The 23,980-nt window shown below is 46.5% G+C and overlaps 1 protein-coding gene and 1 non-coding gene across 5 annotated transcripts in view; both read right to left on the bottom strand.

Annotated features, from left to right (window-relative positions):
- Pka-C3 (Protein kinase, cAMP-dependent, catalytic subunit 3) overlaps positions 1-23,980 on the bottom strand; it is a 148,083-nt gene that overhangs the window by 47,069 nt on the left and 77,034 nt on the right. The gene's annotated exons all lie outside the window — the stretch shown is intronic.
- On the bottom strand, positions 22,645-22,726 carry TRNAS-GCU (transfer RNA serine (anticodon GCU)). Its single transcript has one exon. It is a non-coding gene; the product is annotated as a tRNA-Ser (tRNA).

Raw genomic sequence — 23,980 nt, 5'->3', positions numbered from 1 at the left:
AGGCGGCGGGAACAAAGGACACTTGGAAGTTTACGGAACCGCCTTGCTAATGTAGTGCTTTTGATTTATTGAGTGATCTTTCGCGCGAAGGTTCTGCGCCCGAGGCTGCAGAAGTCAATTATTACGAAGAGTCTTTACATTTGTAAACCTTCGACATTTTCACCGTTCGACGGAAGCCAGCACGACGACGTTGCTGCCGCGAGCGTACTCAACTCGTAGCAACGAAAAAGGCAGGAAATAATTTATCGAAAGAAGAAAGAGAAGAAGCAAGAGGAAGACGTTAATCACCGTTGACAAAAGGACTGCCCGCCATAGAAGAAACAAAAGATTCAAATTAAGGATTTGTACACTTGTCCGGAGTACCGTTGTTCACCGTCGCCCTTTTTTTTTTTTCCAGCGCTCAGATCCGAGGTTCAAGCCAACGCAATTTTGGGCGGAACCTGACAACTTAGAAACGATAAGGCAGAGTAAAATTGAAATAATATTTCGTATAATCTAAACATTATAGTGATTAAGCGGTGCACGTCAGGTCAAATCAAATACTATTTGTCCAAACCAGTTATTCTTTGCTTCTATTCATCGCTTATAATTTTCTCCCTGTCCCCTCCATCACTTGGGTAGCGTATTAAAGCAGACGCGACAAAGAGTGGGCCCAGAACCACAGTAGCTTGTCTTTGGGGGCTGAAGAAAGAAGCGCCAAATTACCGCGACACAAGCAAAAAATTCAAACAGGGTTTAACAACTACCTTTCCAAGAATCGACGTACAATATAAGTTAGTTTCTCTGACAAGCGGGCCTTTTACGACAGCTCGAAAGCCGCGCGCTTCTTTCTATCCCAGGACGACTTGTAATCACGGAGAACTGCTATCGCCCTTGTTCTACAGCCTACGTCTTCCTTATGCGGCAGCCAGATATCTCTTCAATAGGGTTTCTTTCTTTAGTAGCAGCAGCTCTGTTTGAGAAATTTCCTCAACTAGCGTAGGATGAAAATGCGAAAAAAGAAAACAATGATCAGGCGTAAGAAAGCGATACTATTTTCGAATAACAGTCACCGTTATTCTCTCGACAAGACATGGACTTTCAATGGAGTAATTACATTCGTTTCTTTTTCTTTCTTTATTCTAGATCCGATATAAATGAAATAGACCTCATTGAAAATTTACGGCTGAATGGTTCTGCTGAACGCAGCTGAGTGAATTTTTGTTTTCGTTTTCTGGATTTCATCGCATCTGTGCCGTCGTACATAAGTGACGATGTAGCGCCAAGTTGGTAAAACCAAATAATTATAAACAAAACAGGCACAGCTATACAAAGCGGCTTGACTTTATCTAATGTTTTCAGGTGAACAGAAAAAGTAAATGTAAAAACAGAAAAGCAAATGAAGAGGGAGACTTAAGTGACAGTATAATTAACTAGTTATTTCTCGATCTATTTCGCTTTCTTTTTGGTTGCTTTTTGATACAACATGCCATATTTTTTTAGTTTCCTTGCCTTTCCGCTTTTTTTCACCTTTCGATACAACGTGCCATCGACATTTACAACATTGCCCTCAAGAACCAATCTGGGTATCATCTATTATGTCCATTACAATTAAAAAATAGGTGATAAAGCTAAATATTTTTTTCGTTCTAGCACTGCTAGAAAAAAACGGAGGAAAATTGTTATTTCCTTGTCCCACTACTTCCTAATCACAATTTCCCAATTAGTTTTTCTTCCTGGCCTTTACACATTCGAGACCACTATCAGCACTTCCACTAGCATCGAAGTCAGTTTGCCCATATCCGTGTCTTATGGCCACCTGGGGGAACGTAAGCACATGTGAACGCTCTTACTTTTGATGACTTACATTTTAAGAAATTTAAAGCATAAAAAGAGCATGCACACACTGAGACAGAACGTAAGAACGCCTCCCAGGGCATTGTTCATGTAAAAGGCTCATATCAGCAGTTTTATCGCATCCCATGCTTACTGCTGGCGTTTTAGCAAACTGCTCCAGAAAAGGAAAGAAAGTGTTAGCAGATTTTAGTGATTTCCCGGCTATTAACTCATTTACTCTCAACAGTATAGCAGACTCTTAGAACGAACGCAACCACTTGCGCATATACGAAGCGTAGGACGTCGTCACAGTTCGCTACGTAATGTTATTATGTGGTGTCCTGAAAGCATGCAAGGACGCCACCAGTCTCAGAATCTGTATATGATCCACAAGACACCCCACAAATTACCATGTGTGTGTGCGTGTGCGTGTGCGTGTGTGTTTGATAGAGAGAGATAGAGCAAGGAGAGGAGAGCCAGGGAGGTCAACCAGGCATGCGTCCGATTTGCTACCCTGCACCGGGGGTAAGAGAAAGGGGGAATAGAAAGAAGGGTAGCGTAGGCAATGCGTCGGCGCGGGAGGATGGATAGGAGGACAATAAACGGTCATAAAGGCCAACGTGCTTCAAGAACTGCACTATAGTGCGCGAATAACCTTTTGGGCCACGGACGGATGTGGCCATGGTCCCAGCCATGCTCTAATCTTGCACTAGCTAAGTGACTATCACTTCTGGCGCTCAACTGCACATTGCCGTGGGAACAGGCGTTACAATCAGTTATAATCAGTCATAAGGCGAGGCTGGAACCGAAAATGAGGAGATGGCTTGACGAGGATACGACTACGGCGTAATGACACGAAGAAATGGAAAAACGGGCACACCAAACCAATTTCGAGCTTTTAACCACTGTCGCGGTAATGTCCATAGTAATGTCCGCAGTAATGTCCACTGTCGCAGCAATGTTTCCTGTCCACAGCACTAGTAAACAAAAAAAGAAGAAGAAACGTACACTCGAAGCGTGCGATGCTACATATAAGTGTATACAATAAACCTTCACAAATCGTTAAAGTTGTGGACAACTGCTTAGAACACTGGCAAAGAGAGGTTAAACAGTATATGCTATACCCGCAAACTGGTCGGAGGTCGAAGTTGGAGTGCCTGCTGGCTCGCACATGCTTTGACCTTGGTGCCATCGCGATTGCCTAGGAACAGGTTTACGTCGGAGAAATGGAGGCTTCCGAGCTCACACACGAGTCTCCAACAGTACAAAAACGTAGCACGTATACGAACACGTCGTAGTGTATACACGTGTCGGTGATTAGCGTCGTCGCGAACTACGAGCTAACGAGCGTTTCCACTCGCGTTTTCGAAGCACCTTGGCGAATGCCTTGGTTGTCGGTCAGTGGAGACACTGCAGGTTTAATGTCAGATGTGCGCGAGTCGAGCCTGGACTCTTGACGGCCGGCCCACAGGAGCAGCATGGAGGCACCCTGGCTGCCGGTGACTAAAGTACCCGGCTAAAACCATGGTCGCTCTGAGCCACGCGGCTACCGCAGGAGCACGGGTGACGGTTATTTACCACACCGCGGACTCTATGCCAAGTTCGGCCGTGCTGGTTCCAGATTTGATACGGCGCAGCCCAAAGAACCACCTTAGTTGTAAGCATCAGGGGATATAGTGCTTGGCGCCCCCGTCGTAACTCGAGCCAGACCAAGTGCCTTTCGCTGCCCGAGCACTCCGGTTAACCGTCATTGGGTATCGGTGATTTTTAGCGCCACCACGGACTCCTAGCCATTCGACGAACTGTTTCTTTTGCCTCTACAGGAACGACGTCGTATTGCAAAGGTACCTATACCTCACCCGTCGTGAACGGTATAGTAATCAGCGGCGGGGCACGTACAGAGATTGTTACCGCTCGCCATGGTGTATTTACTCTAGATGAGAAGCGTGGCTAAAGCTGTTAATACTTTAATGCTGAGCGTTGCCGCATTCTTATGTAGAGGAAACACACCGTGGCTTGTGGCAATAATCTCCGTCCGGCGAAATGCAACAGGTGTCCCGCATCTAATTACTATACCGCTTACGGTGGGGCAGGTAGGCACGTTTCCTTACGATAGTTTGGTAGTGTTAAAACTGCCCGTTGAGGAGTTTTGTCACGCACATTACTGCCTGGGAAAATGCATGAGGCGCAGTGCTGCTACCGCTGCAGAATGCAGTATTAGTCAGCACGGCTAACAGTTCCCTCTTTCAGAAGAACTTCAGTTTGGCCTAGTTGGTGCTTACTGCATATCATACCGACCGCTAGCAATGACGAGGACAGGGGAAGAGAACACAAAACGACGACACAGGCGGTAACTTTCAACTGATTTTTTTCATGGCAACACGTGGCAATATATAGAAAAATATCACATGCGCAAAACACAGAAAGAAGGCCAATCATCAACCTATAGCGGGGCAACCACTTTAAAAAAAAAAAAATCTGTCTCCGATCGAAACACGCTAACGGAAATCTTTATCATTTTATCATTTCAGAATCTTTATCATTTTGAAACATGGTTTACAGGAGAAGGCATTGCAGTGCGCAGGCAAGTGCGCCAATTCGCGTTTCGTTAACTTTTGTTCATGTTCCTGGCTCGATCATTCAGGCACCGTCCCGCCTGCCCTATGTAAGACACGCCAGGGAGATTTCATACACAACTCCTACTTTGCATTTGGCATAAGGCTTGGCATGCTTCTTGCCACAGCCTTGCCTTCCTTTAGGGAAACCTGTCTGCCATCCCTTAGGTTCTGAGTGACCCTGTAAACATACGGTACCACTTCAGGCCTTACGGCCATAGTAGTTGTCCTTACCCTTGCTTTGCTCCTCGATACTTTTACCTTCTGCAGGAGGGTTTCCACCACTGGCGTTACCAACGAGTCATAGAACTCTGTCGTCTTAAGACGGGATATCTGATTGTCAAATGCAAGCTGCATCCTGGGCATGCACGACTTCCGGAGAGTCGACTCTAAGGAAAGCATCGCTACTCCTCGTTTTACAATCTTTGACTGGGAGAAGTCATATGGCGCCACACTCTTCTGTACCCGAGGGAAGTACTGCCAGCACGCGTGGCCTTTAGCAAAGGAAATGCTTAGGTCTAAAAAAAAAAAAAAAAACGCAGGGAAACCGACCGTGTCGTCGTTTTGCGTTCTGTTCCCCTGTCTTCGTCTTTATTGATGTGCAGTTCCCTCTTTGCCCGCTCAAATAACGCGACGCCTTTGACATGCTACATTTCAAGGAGCGGACAGATGTATAGCGTTCGGCCTTGTGCGTCTCCGTGCGGTAATGCAACAAGGGAAAAAGTCGCGTCAGGCAATTGCGCTCTATTATGAAGCCGTTAGGTAGCCTTGCAATGTCACGTCGTTCCAGTGGGGAGGCAAAAGAAACGGCTCGTTGAATGGCTATAGGAGTCCGCGATGGTGCCAGAAGTCACCCACACTCAACGACATATAACCGGAGTGCTGCGGTGGAGCGCCGTTTCCTATCGGACAGCGACACGCACTTGGTCTGGCTGGAGTTACCACGCTGGTGCCCAGCTGGTGCTTGGTCGCCGTAACTGCGACGGCACGAGCGACACCGGAGTGCTAAATTAGGCATGGCGTCGCAAGTCAGACGGCCGTCGGCGCGACGTACGCGATCTGCGAGCGCGGTGCGACGCCGAAGACGCCAGCTACACCCGCGCAGACACCACGCTGTGCACGCGCACCTTTCAGCGCATTGCGACATGGTAAAAATCCTCGAACGTGCGGAGTTTTTCCTATCATAATCAATTTCTCTAAAGGCGCTCTTGCGAAAAACTGCGACGCGCTAAACTGCTATACGCGTTAAGAAGCTTCGCAGTTCCTTTGGGCGGCTTACGTCACGCACTTCCTAGAACGACTGCGTAGGCTTCGGCGCCAAAGCATATTCCGGACTCGTAAACTTCGAAGCCAACACACCACCAAGACTTTCTGCATACCTCCTCGCAGGGCCTGTCACGTTTCCTGCTTCTGTGCTAGACTGTTTTGACATTCCCCTTACAGTATGCCTGGCAGGTCATTACTCAGGAGGGCCATTAGCGAGGCTGCTTAATAACACACACACACACACACACACACACATATATATATGTATATATATATATATATATATATATATATATATATATATATATATGCCTGCGCGTCCTTTAAGAGCTCGCGGCGTTTAGGAGCTATTCATATTGCTTCGGTGAGCAGGAAAAAATTGCTTACACGGAAAGGCAAACGAGGAAGCCCAGTCCTTCTATTCGTCCCGATAAAGTGTTTATTCTCTTAGAACATATTTTATTTTTAAACTCTAGTACTTCGTCGGTTCATCCCACGCTCTACAAAGATTAATTAAGCGTTTCTTGTCTAAGCGCCTGCGGCTGTTTTTGTTATCGAAAGTACTGTTCAACTAAAGTAAGGAAGTAGAATGAAGTAACGCGGGAGCTAGAAGGCTACATATTAAAACCGCAGCAGAAGCATCACAGCGCATTGAAACTAAAGAAGCTTACTTTATGGAATCATACAACGAAAAAGCATAGCAAGTGCAAGTAAAGTTCGAGGCTAGTGCAAGCCTCCAGACTGTAAGTTTCTACTTAGAAACTTGTCACTTTCGGAACATACTTAAACTGCCTCACCTTAAAGTCACTGTTGCGAAACTTCGAAATAAAAGTTGCAGCCGCCTGACATGCATGCTTTCCCTGCAGTCACTAAAAATAACGCTTCCAACGATCTGTATTAGCGCCGCGAGGGGGAAAATTTACAAGAATTTGCTCACAGGAAACGTGAGCGTGGTTACATGACGTAATACTTTATGACTGCTGCCTGTTCGTGATGAGCCCGAAAATTGCGATGATGAAATTGCTGCCATACAATAAGGCAAACTCAATGGCTGGTTGAACTAATGTTATACTTCCCTGCTATTACAGACCAAGTAGTGTAGTAGGCGCCAATAAAGGTTCAATATCTTCATTTACTTGAATCTTCTCTCCACATCGTGCCCGTGTGTGTAGACTTGCACACGTTACAGAAAAAAGTAACCGATTACAATTACAATTACTTCTTTGAGAAATGCGATTGGTTATACAGTTACCAATTCCTGCCCAACAAAAGTAAACCAACAATTTCTAAAGGGTAATCGATTACTTTAGCGTTACCATCCTCCCTACTTTTATAGCCATTGCACAAATAAAGTAGATAGAACGAGCTAGGCTGGTTCTTTCATTGCCTATCTGCAGTCCCTTCACATGCTGTTTAGATTCACTGAGAATTGGTTTTCGAAATTTATTTCGGAAACCTTCACCCGTTTCCATGTAAGGGCATCTGCAACGACACTGAAGCCTCGCTCGATATGCGCGTTGGAGAGAAGGGCTTTGTTGTGACGTACGAACGCCTTGCTTAAAAGATTGTGGCTACTCAGCGCCGCGATGCTCGGGTCTGGGTTCCCTGTGAAGCGTTGGGGCTAGGAAAAGGCACTCCCGATAGGGCCAGTGAAGTTCAGAAAGAAAATCGTCTATATGTGATTCCCTGGCATCAACGTTCGAAGTGGCCATTGCTATCGAGCCATATCAGCACTGTTTCAATATTTCGGCCAACATTTCGTGGACCTACTCCCGGCGCCTTTCACTCGTTAGTCACTGATGACTAACTGTAATCGAAGCCAGCAAACGCTCACGTTTCTTCAAAATGGGAGCAAATCTATAATGTAAGTCATATAAAGCTGCATAATATTCATCCCTCAGACCTAAAAATACTGTTCGTGTGTTAAAATCACAAACATAGGTGTACATGAGTCACGTTTTTATATATATATATATAAAAATAGATACGTACGCGTTTAAGGGCCAGTAACTTCTGTCTATATTAGAGAAATCATAGAGTGCACTGAGCGAAGAATTGAGGAGCAGCTCTTACTGAAGGTAGCTCCAAGAGAGAGTGAGAGAGAGAGAGAAAGAGAGAGAGAGAGAGAGAGAGAGAGAGAAAGAGAGAGAGAGAGAGGGTCGAACTTCCAAGAGAGGTGCGCAAATCTGCAAGCCTGCCATGCTCAAGTGATCGAGGGTTGGCAGCAGGACGCTGACCTTGGGAAGAAGGTAACCCTGGTAAATGTTTTCAGCCCTTTGACAATTCTAATTCCCGCCAAATTTAAGTGTTTAGGGCTGCGTGACCTGTTATAGCTTGTTTCGTTAAACATGTAATGGTTACACGTACTTGGCTATTGAAAAGAGCAATTCCCTTACAGTGAGCGTTACCGAGTTACCAGAAAACGTAAGTGATTACAATGAATAAATTACATGCAATTGGTTACGTACAAGTGTGGTGGTATAGTTAAGCTTGTTTGCAGTTATGTGGCCAATTTTGTTTTTATATCGAGACGATAGACAGCAGCTAGCTGGACAGCGTGATGAGATTTTAGTGCACAAGAACGACGCGGAAAAGCACTGAATCAGCTAAACTACATTCGGAATGGCTTAAGGAAAACAAGGAAAAAAAACAAACAAACAAACAAAGGAGGGAGGAAGCAGCTCTGCCTGGGGCTATTTGGCATGGATATGGTGGTAAGGGGTAACGAAGACCATCAAAATCTGAACTTATACCATGCCTTAATCCCGGCATTGTACTTGATAGACGAGGCGTCATTAAGCGCTCTCTCGATGAAACGCAACCCTAGCAACGCGGAAACCCCTTTATATATATATATATATATATATATATATATATATATATATATATATATATATATATATATATATATATATATATATAAATCAACGTTAGCCGGTCTTTGTGTCCACTGCATGGACGACGGCCTCTCCTTGCGATCTCCAACTGTCTTGCGCTAGCTGATTCCACCTTGCGCCTGCAGATTTTCCTAATTTCATCACCCAAACAGTTTTCTGCCGTCTTCGATTACGCCTCCTTTCACTTCGCGCCCCTTATGTAATTGTAATGGTCCACCAGTTACCTACCCTACGCATTGAAAGGGCCTGCCTAGCTCCATTTTTGTCAACTGGAATATCGGCTAGTCGCGTTTGCTTTCTGATGCACACCGATGTTTCTCTGTCTCTTAACGTATATACGCCTAACATTTTCCGTTCCATCGCTCCTTGTGCGGTCCTTAACTTGTTCACTCCAACACATTTTTATTCTTCTGTAAATGTCCGCCTCATGATCAAAGTCCCCTGTGAGTAATTGACCTAGATTAATATACTCCTGAGCATACTCAAGAGGCTGACTGCCGGCACGGAAATCTTGTTCCCTTGCAAGGCTATTGGGCATCATATTTCATTGCTGCATACTAATCTTCAACTCCAATCTGACACTTTCTCGGTTAAGGTCCTCAATCATTTGTTGTAAATCGTCCCCACTGTTGCTGAATCGGACAATGTCATGTGCAAACAGAAGGTCGCTGAGATGTTCGCCGTTGATCCTCACTTCTAAGCCTTTCCATTCTAACAGCTTGAATACTCCTTCTAAGCATGCCGTGAATAGCATCGGCGAGATTGTGTCTCCTTGCCTGACACCTTTCCTGACAGGTATAAATTCTATTTTTCTTGTGGAGAACCAAGGTAGCTGTGGGATCTTTGTAAATATATTCCAAGACATTCACGTATGCCTCCTGTATTTCCTGTGCATCGTACCTATAAAGAATCGCGCCTTGCATATGCGCGCACGTGAGCAGGCTGTTACGAAACCACCGGAGCCGGGCGCGACTCTCAAAATAGCCGTCGCCGCCGACGCGACCCTGTCACTCAGAGGTCCGGTGGTGGAGCCCTGCAGAATACGAATGACTGTGTCCCCTCAACGCCTGCGAGACGACGCCTATAGAAGAGTCGTGCCGTTGCTTGTTTTCGCTTTCTCTTCCCCATCTTTCCTGATTTTTCTTTATTTGTTGCTCTGGCTATCGCGACGAGACCTCGACCCAGACACGGCTGACGTCGCACGTGGTATATAACCGCGTCTTCGGCGAACGCGGATCGAAGGCCGAATGAATGCGTGGCTATAAACAGCGTGTGCGGTTTGCGTATGTTGCGGGCGATATAAGCGGAAACGGCGTCTTTTCTTAAACGTTTCTAGTTGAAATGGCGACTTCTTCCAGCACGTAGGAGAGTTCGCAGATATACGAGGAGAAACTTGCAGCACCATATATATTGTAGCATAACGGCTGCAAAAGAGGTGAAGCGCGCGCGAGAGAGAAAGATTTTATTTACATTAAATGCGGAGAGGTAGACCAGAGTTAAATTTTGGATCAAGCAGCACTGAGCGTCAAAACACGCAAAAGTCGAAGCTCAAAACTCCTCCTACTCAAGACTCCTATTGCGCAAAGATCGTTTCTTCAGTGACCGGCGTTCGGGTGCCTGCCACTCAGGAAGCGATCGACATAATAACGAAACGGTCACAGGTGCGATGGGCCAATCGCGAACAGCTCTCTGTCAATAATTAAAGTGGAGCAGGCTCCATAATAATGTGTGTGTCGCCACAAGTATCAAGCACGCTTTATGCTTAAGCGAAGAGAATGTTACACAATACCCAAAACGAGTTCTTATTTCCTCCTAATTTATCGAAGAAAATTTTTTTTTTTTTTCAGCGGACGATTCTTTCGCCTCCCACTGCACGAGCAAGCGACAACAGCCGCCTCTTCCGCAGCAGCGGCAACGGCGCTTTCGAACATCCTCCAAAAGGCGACGACGCCGGCTGCGACCTCGACCTCCCCGCCTCAGTGGCCTCCTCGCCGCGCACGACGCCGCCGCGACGAGGACAGTCGGCTCCTGAAGCGCAGCCAAAGCCAACATCGCCACGCGCTGGCCGATACACTATACCACCCGTCGATGAGGAAAGGGGATGAACCACCGCACGGCGAGGAAGGGCGCGGGCAGACCAAGCGAAGCTCTCTCTAAAATGGATCCAGGTCACGCAGCTCGCTCGCCCTCGCCTTCAGGCACCCAACCCGTCCCGTCTTCTCCTCGTTCGACCCGATTCCTCGCGCCCAGCGCAGGAGAGGCGGCTGGGGGTCGCCGGCTATCGGAGAGATCCTGTTGCGCCGCTCTGACGTCAGCCGTGTCGTCAGCAGCAGCAGCGGTGCGAAGGCGAGAAACTCTTCAGGTATCCAGCCGGCGAGAGCACGCCCCTCCCTCAAGTCGGCGCTTCTCGCGAGGAGTGGGCGCGGGGTGCGAGAAAGCACCGGCGCACACTTTGTGTTTGAGGTGTTTTCGGAAGGCCTGCCTTTGAGTGTGCCATTAGCGACTCCATTTTCGCCGACCGGGAGAGAGTGAGAGAGAGAGCGAGAAATATCGAAAATCAAGCAGATTAGGCGGTAGGCGATCAAGTTGCCGGGATGCAGTGGTCCTGAGGATGCGGATTACAAGGGCGTGCGCGCGTGTGTACGTGCGTGCGCGTGTGTCCGTGTGTGTATGTGTGCGTGGACGCACAGACAAAACGCGCATATCAAACCACGCTTTCGTAATCTGGAATGCCGCCCTCGTCTTCAGTTTCCGCGAATAAAGCTTGTCGGTTACCTCACGCCGCTTCACTCCCTGAATTGTTAGAGACACGTGATGGAGCTCTCAACGGCGAAGAAGAGCGTGTTTAACAGCACTCCCTTTCTTCCCGTCCCGTAGGTGAGCCCAGTGTCCCGAAAAATTCTATTATGCCATCTATATACGGCGGACACGTTTGTGTCACTGATCCCAATTTCATGCGCAGAGATGACCGCTATAGCGCATTAAGGGTGATGGACGACTAGACGTTGTCCGGGTCGACACAACATGCTGGAACACGAAGCTCGGCAGTCAACTTGTATGAAGCTTTGAAGGGGCTTCTGCACTTTTATGAGGTCGACTGACCTTCGCGAATGCGAGTGACGGCATGAGTTTTTCTTTTTTTTTTTTTTTGAACTGGCAACATTATGGGTTTTTCTCCCTCAGACTTTACTGGAACGGCCTGCTGTTCAGTGGCCTGGTTTCATGAACTTTCGGCATTTAATTGACGGCGCCATTATCCTCATGAAATGTCTTCCGTTCGGTTGGATGTTGGTGAGAGCAGACGAAGGAGGGATGATGGTGTTACTTCAGGAGGTGTTTGCCTGGCATTCAGTAAAAGCAATCATTGCTCCGGAGGGGCTCTTTAAGGGGCAGAAAACTCTCTAACCATTGTTAAGAACGGTCAGCTGAAGTGCAAGTTTTGCCGGCCAGTTGCGACAGTGGCGGTAACTTTCCTGGAACGCCACCGCAAATCTCTAGCCACGGCGTCACTAAGTCGACTGTGTGTGAACAACAATACGCGCGTCCTCGACTCTCCGTCGCTGGAGCCGAGTTTGACGAAGCAGGCTTTGTGCTGAACCCGCCACCATGGACCTGATCTGCTATGAGTGGGGGAGTTGCCGCGGGAAGGTCGACGGAGACCCCTTCCCACGCGCCGACCAAGACGCAAGACAATGGGCAGCCGGCGTGCGCGCTGCGGGGGTCAGCTCGGGGAATAAAATGACCCTACGGTGCCTGGTCGTCTCCTCTACGGTGCCGGGTCGTCTCACCTACGGTGCCAGGTCGTCTCACCTACGGTGCCTCGTCAACTTGTCTACGGTGCCTGGTTGAACGTTTCCGTCACCTTGGGATCGATTGAGGACCGAGGGTTTATAAACCGCTGTTGTGCGGCTGCTCAGGACACTCTCAAGCAGTCATGTTAGACTGATACACTCTCTCAAGCAGTCATGTTAGACTGATGTACTTTTCTCAAGCAGTCATGTTAGACTGATGTACTTTTCTCTCGCAGTCATGCTAGACTGATGTAGATACTGTAAATAAACCCATATTCCTCGTTCTCGATGAGAAGCAGTCCTTCCCTTCATCAACGTCCTCAGCGTGGATAAGTTGGACGATGGCATGGGCCAGCTACCTTCACATTCATGCCCGACTCTAATCTTTACAACGGGTTACGAGGGATGGGATTGAGTCCCCAATCCTGACACCGTTCACAATCACAAAGAAATGGGAGAACACCTACTTGCGTAATAGGTGCTTCCGGAAACACCACGTTCCGCGCGAATTCGCGGGGAACACGTCTACTCGCCAAACTTCCAACTAATTCCACGCTCCGTGCCATGAAGTCCGGTTCATCAATTTCCCAATTGGCATTCAGCCCGCTGTAAGTCTTGTAAAGTTTAATTTCGGGCTCCTTCTCGCATGTATGTGTAACTTGCTTTTATTTTTGCTTTTCTGAGAGAGAGAGAGAGAGAGAGAGAGGAGGTTACACATGCTGCCGGGCCCAATTCATGCATCCTACACTGAATGGCAGCTCAGCTTAACGCCCTAGTGGCTGTCATCCGAGCCAAGAACTGTACGAGGTGCCAATGGGCGCCGCGCCGGAATCAAACAATGTTTCCGAGAAGATGACGCGATAAACTGAAAATGGAATAACTAGAAGCTAATTACTTTATGAATTTGGCAGGAGACGTGTACGTAAGCGTGGCCTCTCTAGCGCTCCATTCAGTATAATGTGATTATTGGAAGCGGTTATGATGATGATGTCCGCATCTATAAAGCCGCAGTTGCTGTTTCAATAAACTCACTGCTCGATCTAACGCATCGCCGTGTGTCTTCGTGTTAGTCATGCATTTCGTCGTTTACGCGCAAGATAACGTTAGTCTAAATAAACGTGAGCGCTTGTCCTCGTCTGTTTCACGTACGTTTGTCAAAATAATTGCACTTAGTTTTCCTCCAGTCAACATGTCAGACCGACTAGCCCAACAGCGTCCCTCTGATTGACAATCGCCAACTGGCCCAAACCAAGATTTCTGTCCCCAAGCTTTCTTCTTCTTTCTGTCGTACATCTCCCTCTCCCCCACAAGGTACGCTCGTCGCGATGTGTGAAGGGATCATCACGTGTCTCCGCAAAGTGCAGTAAAGCGCGAGATTCGACGAAGGTGGAGAATATAGGGCGCGAAAAAAAAAAAAAAGAAGCGACAGGAACGCGGGGCGAGGTTTCCTCATAGGCTTATACGCGCAATGCGTCCATTTCAACGGATGGCGGGCTAAAAGCAGTCGTGAGCTCTTATTGCTCCTTTCGGCGAAAGAACGTCGGTCGGTTTGTCTTTCTGCTTCCAGCGAGGAGGAGAAGAACGTAGCGACGACGTTGGCCCCGCACTCGGTGGTGAAGCCTTTCTTTGCTCTGCTGAGCTTCGGTGGGTAGGTCGAAAGCCTCGCCGACAGCGTTGTTTTTACGTGGGTGCAATCCACAAACGAACGCGCACTTATATTTGTGCGCGCCTGTGCTTTACCTTGCGCTGAAGGTCAATCAGCAACTGCGAACGTTGCCGTTTTCATTTTTCCTTTGTTTCTTCTCTAAATCTCAGTTATTAGCGCAGATATGAAAGCCTGCTAAAATTATCCTCGAGTTTACGATGGGTGGCACATAGAAAAACGAAAGCAATGCAACGCCTTAAGAAATATATGAAAGCTTTCTTTTTCTTTTCTTTAGAAATTGCTGTGAATTCCTTTGTTTTTATTAAAGTAGGCACAACAGAGAGATTAAATGAGCAACGCCTTTTAAAAGCAAATTGTTAGACTATCGCTTACTATAATCAGACCTGGTGAAATTAGCACGCACCAAGTGTCGTTAAAGTTACGAACAGCGACAATATCATCAACTTCTTACGCTCCGTTATCAGAAAAAGCTTCGTTTACCTTTCGGCACTAAGGTAGAGAAAAGTAATATGAAGGAAACGAAGGAAAACTCAGAGAGCTCTGTCCAACGCTGACACTATTTCAACGTCAACAACTCGTCCGGTTCATCTAAAGCCCCGGTCGCACACAATGACGTGTAAAATAGACTGCCCTTGTATTTATATTATTTTCCTTTCTTTTTCAAACGATGTAAGTGATCGTTGCATGCCGAGAAAATACGCAACGCATTTCTTAAGTAGAAAAATTCCGAAAAATGGTGCTCTAGTGGCACGCTAATTAAGCAAACTGTGACGCTGGCTTTTCTCCGATTACTGGCCGCGGCGGAGGGGCAGTGGCAGTGGCGTTCCGCAGGTCACAGGTTCGACTCCCGACCACGGCGGCCGCATTTCGAAAGGGGCGAAATGCAAAGACGGTCGTGTACTCTGATTTGGGTGCCGGTTAATGAGCTCAGGTGGCCAACAGTAATGCGAAGCACTGCACTACGACGTCCATAACAGCCCCAATGTGGCATTAGGGAGATCTATCTATCTATCTATCTATCTATCTATCTATCTATCTATCTATCTATCTATCTATCTATCTATCTATCTATCTATCTATCTATCTATCTATCTATCTATCTAATCTATCTATCTAATCTATCTATCTAATCTATCTATCTATCTATCTATCTATCTATCTATCTATCTATCTATCTATCTATCTATCTATCTATCTATCTATCTATCTATCTATCTATCTATCTATCCCTATTTTTCTTCGGAATATTCCAAAGGATTGAGAGCGGGGGAGGACTCGGCTAAGTAAACCACATATATACGCAAGCGCTTACTGACAACTAAAGGCGCATCATCGCAAGAGGTGTAAAGTGGGTAGAACCACGAAAGAAAAAGACTACGATAATACGATTAACTGCGCAAATGATACATTATTTCTCTGTATGGAAGGGCAATCAAAGGTGCGCTAACGTAAGAAGCGTCCTCCTAAACGGAATAGCACATGAGGCTTCGAGCACCTTCCGTGATGCTTTCTTTGAGAGTTTCCAAGACGGCATTCTTTGTCGCTATTTCTTTCTCCTTTACTGCCTCTCTGCACGCAGGTCCACGTTTTGCTACTTTAAGTCACGCTTTCGCTTCTGTTTTTCTTTGGATAGTGTATCGAACGAATCCTACAACCATCTCCGGCACACGAGAAGAAAAAAAAAAAGGAGAAAGAAAAAGAGTCTTCCAGGTGGGTTTTTTGTTCGGCCGGCCCAATTTTCCCGAAATAACTATCACCCTCGTCGTGCAGAGCCAATCGGGCGTTTTGGAGCAGCTCGGTCTACGTCTTGAAAGGAGACGAGCAGAACTTAGAAAGAAAGAAAGAAAGAAAGAAAGAAAGAAAGAAAGAAAGAAAGAAAAAGTAAGGAAATAAAGAAAGTTAATGGGCATCCTGGGCGTGCTGCTCGTCCTGACTTCTTGACGGAGACCACGAAGTCCATTTGTGTGTATATATATATATATATATATATATATATATATATATATATATATATATATATATATATATATATATATATATATATATATATATAAATATATATACTGTAGCGCGCCAGATTGAGTTGTAGCGCAGCGAGTTTGGCGCAGAACGGCATATTTGCCGTGGCCCGCCACGAAGACGAAGCAAAAGCAAAGCGGAACGAGAGGCCCCGAGTGCAATCGGTGACGCGCGCGCGGGTCTTGTGTTTCCGCAAGAAAACAGGCTGCTGGGCTGTTTTTCGTTCAGGGCTGAAAACAAACAAACAAAAATGGGCAAAAATAAACGGGGTCGGGGGAAAAAAAATAATACTACCGCAGTGAGGGAAGGCGCCTATATGCTCGGAATTTCGGCCAAACAGCTGCATTGAAGTGGACTTTATTTAGACAGTGGCTCACGTATGCGTGCTTCGGTCATCAAAGGGTATGCAGATGCGCAGCATCCGTGCAGCGTGCGTTTGAAGGTGCAGACTGGGCGGAATGAAAACGGAACGAATGAAGAAGGCGATTGGACTCGAGGTGACCAAAATTTGTTTGCAGCATTGCTTTCTTCCTGCCCTACGTGTTATAGCAGTAGTGATATAGAGGGAAAGAAAGTCGTTCCCGCGCCCGCGTTACATTTTGCGATTACCGATACAGGGAGTGAGAGAAGAGAAAGAACAAACACAAAAGGGTGTAGCGACTTTATACCGTACTGTATGCACCGAGGACAAGGGAAACTATCAGAATACGCGAGGCACAGCGGAACATAAGGTAAAGATTTAGATTTTAGTGCATAAGGTTAAGGCGTACGACGTTCAACCACGTTCTCTCGTTCGTATTCTTGACTCTTTATGAAGTATAGCAAGCGCAGCAGTGGTCTCTGCAGAAATGCGAACAGTGTGGGTCGCCGTAAAGCTTGCCTAGAGCACGCCGAAAGCTGCTCAGAAGGAAGGAGCACGCGAAGTTAACCAGAGTTGCCCTGCTCTGATGAAGGATGAGCCCCTCATCGTAGAATGCGTATTTCCTCTTTTTTTTTTGTGTGTGTGTGTAAACTGAACGACTACTCGCTCAGATAAACATTAAACATATATCCGACACTGATTCATCTACCGCGTTGCTGAGTACGAGGTCGCGGAATCGATTCCCAGCCGCGGGTATCACTTTCCGATGGGGGTTAGCTGCACGTTAGCTGCACGTTAGCGAACCTTAAGTAACCAAAATTATTCCGGTGTGCCCCTCCATAACGCGTCTCTCAAAGCTTAAGTGCTGCTTTGGGGCGTTAAACGCCATGAATAAGACATTCCTTCGCGAATCAGATATTTCTTGATAAATCAGACAGGCGTTCCTTCGAGATACTAGTGCGCTTCCATCTCAAGAGAACCCTGGACTCCCACTGCTGATATGTTGACCTCTGGCGTCGTGTGCGCTGCTGGCGTATACGTTTATTGCCGAAACCAGCCTGCATCCTACACATTGTAAACATCCCTGCTCGCTGGGCGAAGTTCCAGAAAATAAACAAATAATAAAGTATTTCTCTTAACGGACCTCAGCAAGTCAAGGGGGAAAATACACTTTTGTCAACTTAGGGCCCAGGCAAACATGGCTACAAATCACTGCATGGGAGCTTATAGATTTTTGCAGAGGTTTTTTTTTTATTATTATAGCGCCTATCTTCAGCGTTCGATGCATACATGCAATGATTTGATAAGGCCTGCTTGTCTCCTTTTATATTGTCTCATTTTGTTTCATGTTCCTACTCAGTTGTCTTCCTTTGGATATACACGAGCACGTTTTCTTATATCGAATCGATGATGATAAATAAGTTACCTGCATGCAACAGGCGCCGGTACACAACATGGCGCCCATTATATAGTTCCTTTCTCTACGTCCGGTACATCTACGTTTGTCGCATGATTGGCGGTTAAAAGCCGAACAGGTGTTAAAGTTCACTATAGTATAGCTCTATACTGCGTTACAGTTTCAGTGGATTCACGAGCTGTTTATACTCCTTGCCCCTTAGATGTATCAGCTTCTCCAAAATGTGGGGAGCCGGCCGAGGTGGCCGAGAGGTTGAAGCGATACAATGCTAATCCATTGTGATCTGCCCGTGTGAGTTAAATAAGCGCCGAGGATGGGGCTCTATTTATTTATTTATTTATTTATTTATTTATTTACAATTACCGCTAGGAGATATATGTATCAGCTGCACGAAGCTCTGGTCAATCAGGCGCGGTGGTCGAAAAGTTAAGCCAAGGATTGATAATCCAATGGGCTCTGCCCGCGCGGGTCAAACAACGTAGTTTTACAGTTATTATTTTTATTTCAAGGCTATTTAGCGAAATAAGAGTGACGTATCATCTTCAAGAAGATCTGGTCAGGTCTTTTCTACGACGTGGTTGGATCAAAAAGATGAACAGACGTCTTTTAGGCCTCGTCTGAGTTAGAAGGCAAGTATTTCAGCGTATAAATGAGATGGATAGACGGTGGTCTTATGTGGGTCTCTTGTTTAACAGAGTTACTTCTTTATTCAATTTTATTTAGAGTACCACGGTTACGCTTAGCAAATATTGGATGTGCGTTGGTTGTTTCGTTCGAGAATAGTTGCGTAAAAAGAATAGTAGAGGAACGTTTTAAGGGTAAGCAAACTTGGTACTGAGCAATGGGAAAATGGGGAAACTCCTGAGCTTAGTAGACGGCGACAGAGCACACACAAAAAAAAAGAAAAAAGCGTGAAATTAACTGCCTTACATAAAGGCACCCTTCCGAAATATCGAGCGCCGTATTCTATTTGTAGCTCTGCAGTTGAGGGGCCCTAACGTAAAACTATTCCAATATGTTCTTATTCCAGTCTCCTGACGTCAAATTTGCGTAACCGCCGACGCAAGCATCGAGCGGTGACCCGCAGGGTTGTCAAGAGACCAATGAAACGATCTTCTTATTTATAGGAAGTCACTTTTGTTTGCTTTAAAAACAAATAACATTAACTACACTGAGCGGCTTGTCTTATATAATTCGCTGACAAGGGGCGAGGAGCACGTTCAAGTGGAGAGGGATTCGATGGGGCCGAGCCAGTGCAGTGAAAGTCGATAACCGGATGAAGAGGGTTATGCCGGAGTCTGCGATTGGTCCGCCTTTACTTACTGAGCTTGCGGTGGCTGGTCGAAAATCGCGGCGGCATGCAAGGGCAGGTTAAGAATGCTGCTAAAACGGATCCTCAGCAAAGAAGTGTTGGCAGAGCGAGGCCGTAAACGTGCCGAAAGTGCTCGAAAACCTTACACGGCCACGCAAGAAGTTTTATTGTATGCAAATAAACCCATGCTCTCCGGCAGGTGCGAGTAGCCAGTGCCTGAGCGATCCGCGGCAGCCACCTTTCATTTTTTTCGGAGCGAGGTAGCATGCGGCTATCTGAAAAAAATTCAGTTTTGTTCGGCTTATTAATGCATCTTTGACGCGTCACTCCGACGCGGCGAGTTTTCGCGGTTTTGTGACGTCGCGTGACAGGCAGGTGAAGTGGATGCAGCCCTAAGTCTTTTGACGAATAGCCGAGGTCTGATGGCGAAAAGGCGTCGAATCATAAATAGCCATTTTTCTATTTTCGGCCTATCATGCATAATCAGTGTGTAACGTCATATCAGATGGGGAGCTATCGCGGTTTTCATGACGTCGCGTGACAAGCAGGCGACGTGGGGGCGGTTCAAAAATTTTTGAACTATCGCGGAGGGCTGATTGCAGAAACTGAATAGAAAAAATGTGAATAGCTGTACATTATAGCGCCTGAGCTTAACCGCTCAACACAAGAACCCCCACGTACACAGCAGTCGGCAGAAACAAGGGAAATGTCAGTGCGGCAGGACGCCATACCTCACTGTTAATTTGTTGCTACTCCAGAGCTTCCCACCAGCGCCTTCTATTTAACATGCCTAAAGGCTCTACAAAAACAGCCACGAACAGCGCTGTATAAGAAGGCAGCCATGGTGACCTATCTTTCTCGCGTTTTTCCTTTTGGTCTCGAGCGAGTCCACATCCGCGCGATATGAAATAGGTGCGATGATGCGGCAACGTGCGCCTGTCGCGGTGCAGCACCCGCTCTTTAATTGTCTTCTTCCTTGAGTACGTGTGCACTTGTCGTTGGCTCCTTCAAGGGCGAAGCCACTCCAGGATGCCATGTCTCTCGATGAACGGGCCCCGCGGTATAGCGCGCATTTTCTCCAATCTGGCCATAAAGGGTAAAATCAAATCACCTCGTATACAAGGAACTTGCCTTGTGTGCGCCAGTCTCGCATTGATCCGCTTCGGCGAAGAACGCACCCTTGCTAGTAGCAGGCCTCGGGGCGCTGGATGCAGAGCGGATTAATTTGCGGTCAGCCGCACTGGTCTCGCGTCGAGAGCCACTAGGGTTGCAGCAACAGGATGGTAAGGGAGGCAGTGTGTTTCGCTTTATGTATCGGTTTGGGAGCGGGTCCGCTGAATTCCAGAACCGTTGGGTAAGCCCAAATACAAACAGGTAAGAGATCTGCAGTAACAGGTGCATTTTGTTGTTGCTGCTTCTTCACACTCATGGGGGTACTTCGACGTACGAAAGAGAATCTCGAAGACCGGACTGTCTGACGTTTAGTCGCAGCTACTTCTTGTATCACATTTACAACAAAGAGTATTGACGGTTATATTTTAAGCTCACAACGGACAATGAGAGACGTCTCCAGATTATTTTGACCAACTCAAGCTCTTTATAGCGGGCAGCTAAATCTGAGTACATAAGTGTCCCTGCATTCTGCCATCATTCAAATGAGACTACCGATGGTGGGAATTGGATCCGCGACCATCTTGGACTGCAGAGAAACGCCATGGCCACAAAAATAAGATGGGTCAATGTTGTGAACCGGGCTTGGACGACCCTGCAGCTTCATGCCGCGAAACAGTAGTTAGCTCTTCTTCAAAATAATGCGAGGTGTTTGTGCTACTCAGCAGTGCTTCACAATTTTTGTGCCCGTAGTTCCAGCTCCTACTTGAGTCGCTTCTTTCTCAGAAAAGTTAGGCCATTCAGCGAAATCATCGACGGATGTCGAAACTCGTTTGCTTAGTTTTGAGTTCTTAAAAAAAATTGTAGACAAATGTGCGAATTGTCTGGCCGTATTTAAAGGCATCGCCTACGTACCACGTGAAACGGCACAGTGATAATGGGGCGCACGTATTCCAAGAACATCCACTGCAGATGGATGGGAGAAGACGCAATGACGCTCGATGCAGCTTAGACATTATACCTGTCGTCCTACCGCAATCTGCGCGAAAACGGAACAATGCGCGCGTTGTCTCATACAAAAGCGTACCTGCGCAATGTGGTTGCGAGGGCCAGCTCGCTTACTCCCTGCAGTGTTCGTTATCAGGGAGGCGCCGCACGCGAAGACGTCTCAAAAGATCAAACGACGCCGTCTTGCTCGTACCAAAATCGCAGCGCCGATCTCTGTGTGAGCGCCAAATTGCTTCAGGTCCGTTAGGATGTTGTGCCGCGTCAAAAAGCCTTGGCATCATCCCAGTTCTTCTTTTTTTTTTCTCTCGACTGCCCCGTGAAATGCAGTGCATTTGCACTAGAAGCTTGCGCAATCAATGGGAAACAAAGAAACGCAATACGGCTATTCCGGGTACAGAAACACTGCAGCCTGTAACAAACGACGGGGGAAGAGGGGGGGGGAGAGAAAGAAATCCCAGTTTCATCAAAAGAGGGAGCAGGGAAGGCGAGAGATATAGAGCGAGCTCCAAGCGCGTTGCTTGCTGAATTTTCTTATTTCTTAGTTTCTTCTGCCCTATTATAACGCGGGAGGAACCTAATAAAGCCCTAAATGGGGGGGGGGGGGGGGCGTGCTTCTCGTTCGGTTTGGAATAAACTGTGGTGCAGAGAGCAGAAACGCTCTGGAAGACCTCGGCACAGGGCTTGTACGTTCGGGTTTGGCGATCTGTTTCTGTCGCCGAAAGTTCAAGCTCATCCTGACATAGTCGTTTAGCTGTCCATATAATATTTCATAAGCGCTGGATAGTGATTTTTGTGTGTGTGGACTGCTGTGGTGTCTCATTATCGTGCGAATGTTTTATTCACGTATTCTTGACTTACGTGAATGCAAAGATGACTGGTAACAAAGCAAAACTTCGTTTCCAGTAGAAAGAATCAAGAAGCTGCGCGACAAAGGGAGTGATTAGGAGCGATGCACAAAGAGGCATTCCATCTTTTTTATTTTTTTCGGCCACCTCGTCTTTATTATTATTTTCATTTTTTATTGCTTGGCTTGACAACAATACTCACCAAATCAGCAACATGAGTTCACTTTTAAAACCCGTCGTCACACTTGACTGACATGGTGATGCTAAAATATCGATAGATTCACTACCGAGAGTTAACCACCCGGTCAGGAGGCTCACGTTTGCATGCTATACATATCTCTGTCACACACGATATTCGTAATGAGAATTTCGCGCACCGGACGGCGAGCGCTTGGATCCGCATGTCTCGGTCACCTCGTCAAGAAAGGCAAGCAGTGCTTGCTCCTGACGTGTCGTTAGTCGACGCACAAAAAAACCAAGTGCTGAAATAACAAAAAAAAATGAAATAAAAAAAAGAAAGCACGACGAGGATGGGATTCGAACCCACGCGGGCAGAGCCCAATGGATTAGCAGTCCATCGCCTTAACCTCTCGGCCACCTCGTCCGCCGGCGAAGAGCGTTCTTTCGCAGAAGACCAACGGTACAAGCTAGTGATAAGAATGGCCCCAGCCGTAAGCTCAGTATTTTAACTTTTGTTTTTTTTTCCTTACTGTCAGCAGCGCTTTCCGTTCTCGCTGCCGTGCAAGACAAACGGCCTTATGCTGCGCGCGTCATTGCATTTGTTTTTTTTTTCTTCTTAACCTGTACTTTCGTATAGCGCAGATAGAACGCGCTCGTTTCTCGAGGGAATTGCACTCGATTTTAGCGCTATTCAATTTTTTCAGTACTGTTTCTTTCTGAAGGATGTCCACTTCGGCATATGTCGGCATCATGGTGCGAGGGTGAACGCTCGGTTATAAACTACGCACTTAAATATCACACGTTCTTTGCTATCAAATTAAACGACTCCCGGTTACTTTAAATACGTCATCTGTTTACGACTTTTTACTCAGTGCGTGCGTGTGCGTCATTCTATCATTTCTTTTTCTCATTCGTCTTTACCGATATAGTTATGTAATTTTGTGTATCAGGATTAAGCGAGCATCAAGGTCAACGATTAATCACGGCGAAACATGAAATGTCACGAAAAATGGCCGCGGAGGTATGAGGACGGCGCCCCTAATAAAATAAAATAACTTTAAATTGCGTAATTGACTTAAAGAATATATCTGCAGTAAAAAGAGAATGTAGAGAGAGAGAGAGAGAGAGAGAGAGAGAGAGAGAGAGAGAGAGAGAGAGAGAGAGAGAGAGAGAGAGAGAGGCATGCTGATGACAGCCAATGCATACAACATATTGGTTGGTTCTGCTTCTTCTGTATAGTGTCTCACGGAAAAGTCCTGATTACGCTTATTTGAGTATATAAAATATATGTTATGCGGCGTAGCAACCCAACCTTTAAAAGAGACAGAGGGAGAAAGCAAAAAAAGAAAGTTTCTCAGAGCCATCTTTTCTGTATTCACTATATTCTACAGAGCCGGGCTTTTGCTCCGAATGCGATATTCACTCAAACGTAAAGAAAATTAAAAAAGAAAGGAAAAAAGTAAACTTGATGATGCGAACGCCAGCGAGAGAACAGTAGGAGAGAGAAAGAGAATTGAAGTGCGAGCATGACCCAAGGGCATCGTTCTAGAAGCCAATTTCGCCTTAGCAGTTGCGGAGCTCGACTCTGTCGAAAGAGTTTAAGAGATAACAAATAAATCAGCGAGGCGGCTGGAAAGACTGAGGTCACACACAAACGCACAAATGCGAATTCCAACCA

Source organism: Dermacentor variabilis, chromosome 2 (assembly GCF_050947875.1).
Source record: "Dermacentor variabilis isolate Ectoservices chromosome 2, ASM5094787v1, whole genome shotgun sequence".
NCBI lineage: Eukaryota > Metazoa > Arthropoda > Arachnida > Ixodida > Ixodidae > Dermacentor > Dermacentor variabilis.
This window is presented reverse-complemented; position numbering and strand designations above follow the sequence as displayed.